Genomic DNA, 12716 nt, shown 5'->3' on the forward strand with positions numbered 1-12716 from the left:
CTTGCCAGAAGCGGCCGACGGAGGCCCCTCCCCCGCCGTCTATCCTCCCGAATATCGCCTCAGATTCACTGCTCCGCACGTCCTACCTTCCAGAAAGTGGTCGCTTTTCTGTTCAGAGAGTTGTTGCTATTCTTTTCTTTGATCTCCTGTTGAGTTTGTAGGTGTTCAGAATGGTTTGATCCCTATCCAGCTGAATTCCTGGGACCAGAGGAAATCCAGGTCTCCTACTCCTCCACCATCTTGCTCCACCTGATTCTTCATTTTTCTTGACTCTTGGTGTTGGTGTCTCTACATTAGACAACGGAGGCACCTCTCACAATCTTTACAGACTTGCCTTTTACAGGAGAAGTCTTTAATCAGCGCAGCTAGAGATTCTGGGGGCTTCTGCCAGTTCTTTCCCTTCCCAGGGAGAAGCAGGCAGGGGTGGGTTTTGTTTGTTCAATTTGTGCTAAGCTGGGGGTAGGGGAGGGAAGCTATGGCATCTCTCAGTCCAAACTGCCATCTCCATTCTCTTCCTTGCAGCTAGACTATGATGGACCTATCAGAGCTCTAAGACTAGCAAGATAGATGCCAGTTCTTTGGGAAGCGCCATAGAGGTTGGAGTGTCAGATGAATGGATCAAGTCTTTCCCTCTCCAGAGGAAAGCTTGGAGCTTTTTTGTTTTGTTTTTGTCTGCTTGCTCTGTGGTGAGCAGGGAATGGGGGCAGGACCTATGGTATCTGTTGGTCTATGCCACTGACTTCATTCTTTGTCAGGTGGCTAGACTGTGCCTTTCCCATCAGAGATCCTAAACTGGCAAGACAAAAGCCAATACTCTGGGGAATACCTTCAGAAAAGTTGGTCATTGGATGCACAAACCAACCCCTTCTCTCTCCTGAGAAAATCTGGATGTTGGGGGTCTCTTCCTGATTGTATGACACTATGTCAGGGGTGTGAATTCTGGTGAGAGTGTGTCTTAAATCTTCCTAATGGCTTTGGTGAGTCTGGTCTGACATATGCCTGAGGTACAGGAACTTGTCAGTTTCTGGATTTCTCACAAAATCTTCATACATTTTTGCTGGATTGGCATGTTTGTGTAAGGAAGGAGAGTACAGGTTTTCCTGCTATACCATCTTGTTTCAGCTGTGTCTTTCTCTTCTCTGCTGCTTATGGTAGAATCTTCATTTCTATGACAGTTTACTTTTACTCATTTTTTTCCTCATCTCTACTGAGTCATGTTTTTACTTATTTTATTTTTGTTGTTTCATGGTATCTTCTCTAAACTCTTCATCTGCTTAGAGAAATTCTTTTTTCTTTTTAATTATTTATTTAAATTCAATCAATTAACATATAATGTATTATGGGTTTCAGAGGTAGAGGTCAGTGATTTATCAGTCTTACATAATACCCAGTGCTCATGATGTCACATGCCCTTCTTAATGTCCCTCACCCACTTCCCCCATCCCCCAACTCCTTCTCCTCCAGCAGCCCTCAGTTTGTTTCCTATGATTAAGAGTCTCTTATTTTTTGTCTCCCTCTCGGGTTTCATCTTGTTTTATTTTTTCCTCTCTTCCCGTATGATCCTCTCTTTTGTTTCTTAAATTCCACACATCAGTGAGATCATATGATAATTATTGTCCTCTGATTGACTTATTTTGCTTAGCATAACACCCTCTGGTTCCATCCATATCATTGCAAATGGCAAGATTTCATTGATGGTTGCATAATATTCCATTGTGTGTGTGTGTGTGTGTGTGTGTGTGTGTGTGTGTACGTGTACACACCACATCTTCTATCTGTTCATCTGTCTATGGACAATTCATTTATCAATGGACATCTGGGCTCTTTCCATAGCTTGGCTCTTGTGGACATTGCTACTATAAACATTGGGGTGCCCCTTCAGATCACTACATTTGTATCTTTGGGGTAGATACCCAGTAGCGCAATTGCTGGGTCATAGGGTAGCTCTATTTTCAACTTTTTGAGGAACCTCCATACTGTTTTCCAGAGTGGCTGCACCACCTTGCATTCCTACCAACGGTGTAAGAGGGTTCCCCTCTCTCCACATCCCCACCAACATCTGTCATTTCCTGACTTGTTAATTTTAGCCATTCTGAAGGGTGTGAGGTGGTATCTCATTGTAGTTTTGATTTGTATTTCCCTGATGCTGAGTGATGTTTAGCATTTTTTCATATATCTGTATGTCTTCTTTGGAGAAATATCTGTTCATGTCTTCTGCCCATTTCTTGACTGGATTATTTGTTCTTTGGGTATTGAGTTTGATAAGTTCTTTCTATATTTTGGATACTAGCCCTTTATCTGATATGTCATTAGCAAATATCTTCCCCCATTCTGTCAGTTGTGTTTTGGTTTTGTCAACTGTTTCCTTTGCTGGGCAAAAGCTTTTTATCTTGATGAAGTCCCAGTAGTTCATTTTTGCCTTTATTTCCCTTGCCTTTGGAGATGTGTCTAGCAAGAAGTTGCTGTGGCTGAGGTCGAAGATGTTGCTGTCTGTGTTCTCCTTTAGGATTTTGATGGATTCCCGTGTTACATTTAGGTCTTTCATCCATTTTGAGTCTATTTTTCTGCGTGGTGTAAGGAAGTGGTCCAGTTTCATTCTTCTGCATGTGGCTGTCCAATTTTCCCAACACCATTTGTTGAAGAGACTGTCTTTTTTCCATTGGACATTCTTTCCTGCTTTGTCGAAGATTAGTTGACCATAGAGTTGAGGGTCCATTTCTGGGCTCTCTGTTCTGTTCCATTGATCTATGTGTCTGTTTTTGTGCCAATACCATACTGTCTTGACGGTTACAGCTTTGTAATAGAGCTTGAAGTCCGGCGTTGTGATGCCACCAGTTTTGGTTTTCTTTTTCAACATTCTTTTGGCTATTTGGGGTCTTTTCTGGCTCCACACAAATTTTAGGATTATTTGTTCCAGCTCTGTGAAAAAAATTGATGGTATTTTGAAAGGGATTGCAGTGTATGTATAGATTGCTCTAGGTAGCTTAGACATTTTCACAATATTTGTTCTTCCAATCCGTGAGCCTAGAACGTTTTTCCGTTTCTTTGTGTCTTCCTGAATTTCTTTCATGAGTGTTCTATAGTTTTCAGAGTACAGATTCTTTTCCTCTTTGGTTAAGTTTTTTCCTCGGTATCTTATGGTTTTGGGTGCAGTTGTAAATGGGATCGACTCCTTAATTTCTCTTTCTTCTGTGTCATTGTTAGTGTATAGGAATGCAGCTGATTTCTGTGCATTGATTTTATATCCTGCCACATTGCTGAATTCCTGTATGAGTTCTAGCAGTTTTGGGGTGGAGTCCCTTAGGTTTTTCACATAGAATATCGTGTCATCTGCAAAGAGTGAGAGTTTGACTTTTTCTTTGCTGATTCAAATGCCTTTTATTTCTTTTTGTTGTCTGATTGCTGAGGCTAGGACTTCTAGTAGTATGTTGAACAGCAGAGGTGATAGTGGACATCCCTGACGTGTTCTTGACCTTAGGGGACGTGCTCTCGGTTTTTCCTCATTGAGAATGATATTTGCTGTGGGCTTTTTGTATATGGCTTTTATGATACTGAGGTACGTACCCTCTATCCCTGCACTCTGAAGAGTTTTAATCAAGAAAGGTTGCTGGCCTTTGTCAAATGCTTTTTCTGCATCTATTGAGAGGATTATATGGTTCTTGTTCTTTCTTTTATTAATGTATTGTATCACACTGATTGATTTGTGGATGCTGAACCAACCTTGCAGCCCAGGAATAAATCCCACTTGGTCGTGGTGAATAATCCTTTTAATGTACTGTTGGATCCTATTGGCTAGTATTTTGGTGAGAATTTTTGCATCTGTGTTCATCAGGGATATCGGTCTGTAGTTCTCCTTTTTGATGGTTTTGGGATCAAGGTAATGCTGGCCTCATAAAATGAGTTTGGAAGTTTTCCTTCCATTTCTATTTTTTGGAACAGTTTCAGAAGAATAGGTATAATTCTTCTTTAAATGTTTGGTAGAATTCCCCTGGGAAGCCATCTCGCCCTGGGCTTTTGTTTGTTGGGAGATTTTTGATTACTGCTTCAATTTCCTTACTGGTTATGGGTCTGTTCAGGTTTTCTCTTTCTTCCTGTTTTAGTTTTGGTAGTTTCTATGTCTCTAGGAATGTATCCATTTCTTCCAGAGAGAAATTCTTTTTTTTTTTTTTTAAGGTATCTTGTTATTTAAAATATTAATTTGTCATGCTGTATTCAATACAATTTTCATCTCTTCCATGGCAATAAATTTTTCTTGTGTTAACTCACCTGGAATTTGCTTTTTTGTACCACTTGTAGTTTTCTCTTGTGCTATAACTAAATAGACTCTGTGCTTTTCTTTTTAAATTTTACACATTTTATTGAAGTAAATTCTTGAACTAATGTTTGCAGGAGGATCACTTGGCGATCAGGGTAGAGCCATGTTTCATACTACCAGGTATTGTTTTCTGGTTTATAGTGAGGTTTATTTTGTAGCAGGGTTAAGTGTGAGTAAATTCTTTTTGGTTCTTGTTTTCGGCTGGCCCACAGAGATTAGCCGCTATAGGGCTGCCAGCAATGCAGAATATCTCCCTTTTGCTCTGCCTTGCTGACAGTCAGCTTTCTGTAAATATGTCTTGCCACTGCAATTCCTCAGTCAAGTTGACCTCCTTGGCATCAGCTTGTTGCCCATCAAGGTCCAGGAAGCTTCCTGCCACCAGTTTGGTCTTTTTGTATAAAGAATAAATTGCTGGGTTTCTCTTAATAGTATGTGCCACCTACTTTGGAAAACTATACTTTTCTAGCTTTATCTGAGGTCTACAACTGCAGTATCCTCTTGCAGCATCTTTTTGCTCTCTTCTTTGACCTTCATTTTGTTTAGGGTTATAGATACCTTCTGGCTTCACAAAGATTGAAGTTTATCTTCCTGTTATATTTTGTGTCACATTGTGATATCTAAGGAGAAAAAGAAATTCAGTCTTTGTTTTATTATCTTAAAATAGGAAATTAAAATTTTAAATTTTAAGAAATGTATTTAATATACCTTGCTCTGGAAATAATGTATTTAAGTAATTCTCTAAACACTGGATATGTAGATTATGTGCAGTTATTTCCTTTCCTACATCACATTCTGATGAATTACTTGCTACTTAAATTTCTAAAAATTGAATTGTAAAATTAAGGCCATGAATACTTAAGAATCAATACAGATTGACAAATTGTGAAAAATATGCACCAGTTTATGCTTTTACCAAAAGTATGTAAAAGATCCATAATCTCCATTCCTTCATGTACACTGAGTATTATTATATATTATAATATATTTCCTAATTTCAAATAAAAATGCTCCCTTGGATTTTGATTTGCATTCCTTTAATTACAAAAAAGATAAAGAAATTTTTCATATTTTAGTGGATTATTTATATTTTTCTTTGGGGAATTGTCATTTTAAATCTTTTGTCATCATTTTTCTTTTCCATTTTTTATCTATAACATTTTAAGATCTTTTCTATTAAGAATATTAATACTTTGCCATCTATATTGTAAGTATTTTTTCACAAGGGTTATCATTTACATCTGAATTTTGTTTATATTCATTATTTAGTTTTTAAAAACTTAGATGTATTCATCTTTCTCTTTAACATTCTTGTATTGATTTTATGCTGAGATAAATCATCATTGATGAAAATTAAATGGGCTCTTATATATGTTTTTTTCCAGTAAGTTTATGGTGTTCTTTTAAACCACTTATGTCTTTAACTCATCTGACTTAAACATTATCAGTCTTTATGCATCTGTAGTATTTATTTAACCTACTAACAATTATAAGTTGTGTTCATATTTCATAGCCTGAAAACAGAAAATTCTTCCACCTTAATTGTTATATATTACATATCCTAATAATTGTAGTTGTATTTCATCCTTTCACTAGATTACAAACAAAAACATGAACAAATAAAAACTCAAAAGCAAATAAAGTTTTCACCAAGTAATGTTTTTTCCTTAAAATACTAATTTCAGCATCCATATTTTGATATTGACTTTTTAAATGCATTTATGCTACAATTCATTGACATAAATTCAAAAGCAAAGCATTCTAATATTGTTTCAACCTTCTTGGCCACGTGCTGGTTTTCCTCACTGCAGTTACTTCCTTCTTTATTGTCTATTCTGCTCCACCAGTTTTAGCAGATACATGTGGATCGTCAGACTCACTGCTTTTCCACTGACATTAACAACGCTTATAGATCTGATGTGATTGCTTATCTATAAACTGGTAAAAATGTCCTGTACATTCTATATAACATAGACCTAGCTTTAAAATATTCACCCAGCAAAAGTGACTTCAAAAAGACATTACATTCTGACTTAGTGCAATCAGGAGGAAGAAATTCACAGTTAAGGATCAAACTTGCAAAACTCAAACACAATAGAACACTGAGCAGATAGCATTAAGGTGGCACCCCACTGAGACTAGGTACAGGAGGCTTTGAGCCTTGACTGTAAACTTGTGTTGACTTTGCACAGAGCCTACATTTTTATTTCATGAGTCTTCTGATGTGAATTTTCTCATTTTACCCCATTTAAATTAATAGGAAACCTTGCTGTGCTATGCCTGAAGCCTCTTGTATATCTGTGTTCAATGGAGCTAAACCTGTGATTCTTTTAATTTATTTTATTTTTAATTTATAGTGCTTGAGGGCATTCCTATGTATTACTCTTTTCAAGATTTTTAAGGCCTTTATGAGAATCTCCCTGAAGAATCATCCTTTCAAAAAGATGATGACTTGTTTCCCCCAAATGCAGGATTTCCTGGAGGTCCTGAGTTGTCCCATTAGATGCTTAGCTGAGATGTAATTATTCCACATTTGAATTTTTTGTAACCTACCTCTATTCACCCCCCTGCAGACAGATTCCTCTACCATTCCACTTAACCAGCTCCACCACTGTTTCAACCCACTTTTGGCTTATGTGTTAATTATTCAAGCCAGTTATTCAGTGGCTTGATTACATGGCTTATCTTGTCCATCCTTGTGTCTGAAATGTGACTGGGGATTTCTCCCATCAGCTGGGTTTCTTTCTTTCACCAAGCCCTGTCTATTGCCCTGGGCATGCTTTTTCTTCTTTTGCCAAGAAATTCTAGTCATAAATCTTGTCCCCTGTGACTTAACCGTGGTTCTAGTGGCTTCAACTCAGCATTTTAGGCCATTTTGCCTGCCTAATTATTTAAACCATGGTACCAATTCTGCAAACATCAGACTACTAAATTCTTTAAGGGTAGTAATAAATCCTTAAGACATTTTAAAAAATGTTTAACAGTCTGATAGAAATTTCAATTTCGTAAATTTCAGTTCGGTACCCTTTGGCCCAAAGTTCTAATTATTTTCTCTTTGTTTAGAAAAATACAAGACAAAAAGTATTACTTACTGTAATTTAGTATAGAAAAAATTCTAAAAATAAATATTATATTGTGAGTGAAGACAAATATTAAAAGGAGTCCTTATTATATTTTGAAAATGTTTGTATTCACTACTCTCTAGGATCAATAGCGTCACTTATCAGTTTAATTCTAAAATTCATATTTAAGTCAAATGAATTCTCATATGTTGTCTAAGCTATCCTCTGTTTGTTTGTTTTTTTTCTTCCTAGCTTTTGAGAAACTGAATTTTGAGGTCTCTTTACTTTTCAGAAGAAGTTACATATCCTTTGGAAAGATCCATGTTTGTCCCTTTGACAGTTGCTTCCCTATTAAAAAATATTATTCTTACAGTTACATGCATGTTTATTTAAGACTCAGGCCAAGGGGATCCTGAAAAGTTGGGAAAGTTAGAGGAGTAAAGAGAATATGTCAAGGACTTTAATAGGTGAAGATCAGATAAGGAAAACAAAGATTGGCTGGTAATCAATTTAAAACAAAAAGATATGAAAGATGTAGGTCAGTGTTTTGATAAACAGACTGGTACAACCCCCACAGCATTTCTTCCAGTAACAATGAGGAGGTGTCCACTGTGGCTCCTTTTCAGAGCATGGCTGCCTGTGGGAAGCTGGAGGTAATCAGCCAAGCTAAAAGCCATTAGTTAATGGTATTTTTCGATATTATTTATTATATCAATAGTTTTTGATATTATTTATATTTTTGGTTCTAGTTGTCTCTCTTGCATATTTTGCTTTGTTAATTTTTTTTTTCGTGTCACATGGTCCCCTTTAGAGGCTTGATACTCTTGCTATCTGAAAGCCATCACTGAAATTTAAATTTATATTTTTCCTTTATAAACACCTGTAAGTTTGCATTTACTCTGCAGTACTTAGGGGAATACCTTCTATATTAACTGCACATTCCTCCATGTTGCCTGGGTTGAAGATGTATGTTAAAGAAGAGATTTATAAAAACATACTTAGATATTGGACTAGTTATGAACTCTGAAAGTTAAGGCATTAATAGAGACAAAGGGCTCTGGCCCCTACATTTTACCTAGAGCAGAGGGATTCAACTGCAGTAACCTAAAATGATCTTTTACAGTCTTTGTCTTGCCCAGAAAAGACATCCACCATAGTTGTTGGTTCCTGCTTCTTTTTGCCCAAAGACCAAAATTTTCTTACTATAGTAAGGCTTCTTTCCTCATTCCGGTACTAGTTATAGGCATTTTAAGATTTTCACCCATGGCTGAAATATTGAGGTGTATCAGGTATAACTCAAGTGAGATATCAGAGAATGTTATTGAGCAGACACAAGAAGAAAAGCATGAGCTCAATTAACTCATTTTTATTTTCAGTTAAGATCGTGAGCTGTATGTACGTATGTTTTTGTGTTTGTATGTATAATAGTGGCTCATATGAGTGAGAACAAAGGACAAAATCTTTTGTAATTTATCAATAGATGTGTCACCTGAGGACCAGAAAGAACTTCTGGCACATCATAGTACATTTGAGGAATTTGTCACCTCAGAGGCAGACTCATTGTTTATGATTGTTGTTAGACAAAGGCAGAAAATCTAAATCTGGACAAAGTTAAAATTCCTGGAACTAAACACTGAGATACTGGGAAATGATTTATGCTGGGAAGAAACTTGGACTGTTATCAATAAATCCTGACAAAGCAGAATACTATGCTATAGATTATAAGGTAGATCTTGCCAAAGTGAATTAACTGGCCCCAAATCTGTAAATAACCATGTTTTCAGAAGACATACACATTTTAAGCAACTTAAGAAACCAAGGACCTAACCTATAAATGGGGAACATTTTCAAAACCTTTGGATAATGAAATTTGCATAAAGAATGGGTTATTTTTACAAGGTCAGACTTACAAGTTTTACCTCTCTAAGTGATTTCCTGATGATTCTCCCAAGTTTTCAAGTCCTCATGGCATTTTTCACGTGGGTGGAGATTTGCTAATGTTACTAACACAAAGTATACCAATTCCACTCATCATTTTCACCGCACAGTTTAGCTCTTCCTCTTGATTTCTTGCTGATGGTTTCCGATACTCATTTTTAGTCACAGAAGCTCAAGACCTCTGAGTGCTCTTTGATATATCTCTGTCTTTTTCCCCATTACCAGTGATTCATCAGGGGCTGTCAATTCCTTCTCCTTACTGTTTCACACCGCCATTTCTTCCTGTACATTACCCCAGCCCTAGTTAACAGTCTTATTACTGCTTACCTAAACTACTGCTATAACTCTTCTCCCTGCCTCCAGTCTCACTTCTAATCTACTCATTCTGCATTTGGCTGCCAAATTAATCTTCCTAAAGTACAGCTTTGATTATGCCACCCCTGCTCAATAACCTTCAAATCTCTCTTCTACCAAATAAAGTTCAAACTTTTTAGCCTTTGACATTATGATCTAGGCTTATTTTTATGGATTTAGCGTTAATATTTTTCTCTTGTTGAAACTCTAGAAAAACTGAACAAATCAACATTCTATATCAGGCCTGGAAGCTTCCTTCCACCAAAGGTTTTAATATTTTTTTTCTGCCTGGAATGTTTTTTTTTTTTTTTTTTTTTTTTTTTTTTTTTTTAAAGATTTTATTTATTTATTCATGAGAGACAGAGAGAGAGAGAGAGAGGCAGAGGGAGAAGCAGACTTCCCGCGGAGCAGGGAGCCCGATGCGGGACTCGATCCCAGGACTCTGGGATCATGACCTGAGCCGAAGGCAGACGCTTAACCATCTGAGCCACCCAGGCGCCCTCTGCCTGGAATGTTTTTAATGTTGTCTGCTAAAATCCTCATCAGCTCTTCAGGGGGAGCTTTGGCTTTCACTGAAGGATCTTGGAAACACAGGCTAGAGTGTTCTCATGAACACACATGAAGGCCCATAAGGTTTGGAGTAAGACAGAGGTAGGAAGATAAGAGGAGAAAAATGGAGTAGTAGGGGGCTAGAAGCCAGGGGCAAGGAAGTCTGGGAAGTTGGAGAATTCTAAATTTGAATCCGATATTCTAGTTCATTGTGAAGTTATGCTTATAAAGGTAGGATGAGAAAACATATTTAATAGTTTGTTAGTTTAATTTCTAAATATTCAGACATGTGATATGCATGCCTGCATTTATATTCTTTCTCTGGGCCTTAAAAATATGAGAAGCAGATTTGCTTTTTACTCATAAAACCCAAGCACATTTGTCTATCATCTGGCAGATCTTTATTAATATTTGTTGACTGTATGAGGTAGTCTGCTGTTCTTTCTTTGAAATTCCAGAGCATTTATGTATAAATGTATGTCTGTTTCTTATGGTGCTAATCACAGTCCACTTTCTATATCTTGCATTTTGTGTAAGATATTGTCTTGCCATCTACATGGGAATCTCTGTGAGAGAAGTATATGTAATGCTCTAGGTCCTATGTTGCTCACATAGTAATGGAAGTTAGAAAAATTTATTTTATGAAGAGAGAAACCCAGAGTTTGTTTTAGAAGAGAGATTTAGACTCGGGGATTTGAGAGCTGGAGGACACCTCAGAGACAAAGAAAGTGACTCCAGAAGAATTAGATAACTCATCCAGATCTCATGACTATTCGTAGCAGCTGTGGAGCTAGAATTTAAACATTCTGATGTCCTCCTTTCCAAGTACAGGCTATGTTAGCACATTTTGTTAAACATTAATCAGGAATTGTCACTAAGAAAGACATGGCATTAATATCATAAATAACACTGTTCCTTTTCACGAATGCTGCAGTCAACTTGTGAAGTAGAATAAAGATGTTAAGCTTATAAAGACTGAAACTTTCTAGAGGAGCCTAGTTTGTTCACATTCATAATTGACACACATTGAAAATTTAGCCAAATGTGTACCCAGTGTTGACATACAGTTTATCCAGATGACAGAGGGATTATGTTGCAGCAGTTGTCTTCATAAAGATTTAGTATTGATGCCACTTAGAACATCCAACCTGACTATGTTTGTATAGGGTGTTACTTTGAGCAAATATTGTCAGGTTAGGGCTAATTTCTAGGCAGTAAGGCACTAGAAAAAGACTATTTACAACCCCTAAAATCTATTTAAGCATATAAACCATGATACTCTAAAATCTGTTTGAACATATGAATCAGAAAGCCTTTGCCCCCTTGGTGACATATATATATATATATACACACATATATATATGTATATATATTTCATATGTTTCAATAACCTTATCTAATGGGTGTGGTGGGGAAACATACTGTTTGAAATTATAATGGTCTGTTAGATGAATCTCAGTACTGGTCCCATAGCACTTTGATAAGTCACTTACTTAGGAAAAGAAAACATAGTCATATTTCATTGTTTCAAGCTATTACCAAAAGAAAATAAGGTTAAAGTGTTTGGCAAGGTATACACATTACTTGTGTTTAGAAAATATTAAGGGAAGGAAACTTGGTGGTTAGAGAGCACAATGTGGCAGTCATTTCCAAGAGGGAAATTTTGTTCTAGCAGGCTTATACTGTGACAGCACTTAGCCTAAGAGTTGCATATATAAACTGAATTTTACTATTTTATTTCTAACACCTTGGTTCAGATATCCCCGCTCCCTGGTAATATTCATACTTAAAGTAATAGGGGGATGGAGTTAGGAGTATTTCTGAAACATGTCGATGAGACTAGAAAGCTAGGTGCCTTGATACCTCACCTGATTGGATACTTTAAAGTCATTCTTGTCTAAGATGAGATTGTGAGGTTGCTCATCTTGAAAAGGAGGATAAACCTTTGTCATCTGTTATTAATTTTGACTGGATGATACCAAAATACATTAAACAACAATAGGAAAAAAAGAAAGGTAGATTACCTAAGGGGGAGTGTTCACATTCGTGACTTCAGTCATTCAGACATGCAGTTTCTCAAGTAAAGTGTCCCTAGGTTGTGCTTAAGTGTGAGGATTTTGAACTTGATATGGCTTGAAACAAGGCTGCTGAAGTGCCATGCTAGGATGGAAGTGACAGTAGAACGGATGCATTTCTAGGGCGTGTTTACAACACACCTTGCCGAGACTGTGGCCAAGGGAAATGGAACAGCGCTCTTGAGGGAGGTGTGGGAGCATTGCCACATATCTCTCTGCTCCCTGGAGTAGCAACCCTGTTCCCAGCTATGTAGCTGCTATCCTGAGGTCCCTCAGCACAGCTTGCTATCTCAGGTATCACACTGTACACCTGCTGGGATGTGGTTACATGAGCCTCAGGAGTCTCCTGCGCAAATCTAGGGAACTACTAATTGTGTCTTTTCCCATCTAACTTAGACACCTGCTTCCTTTTCACTTGGCTGATCT

The sequence above is a fragment of the Halichoerus grypus genome, chromosome 4 (genome assembly GCF_964656455.1).
Source record: "Halichoerus grypus chromosome 4, mHalGry1.hap1.1, whole genome shotgun sequence".
In the NCBI taxonomy this organism is placed as follows: Eukaryota; Metazoa; Chordata; class Mammalia; order Carnivora; family Phocidae; genus Halichoerus; species Halichoerus grypus.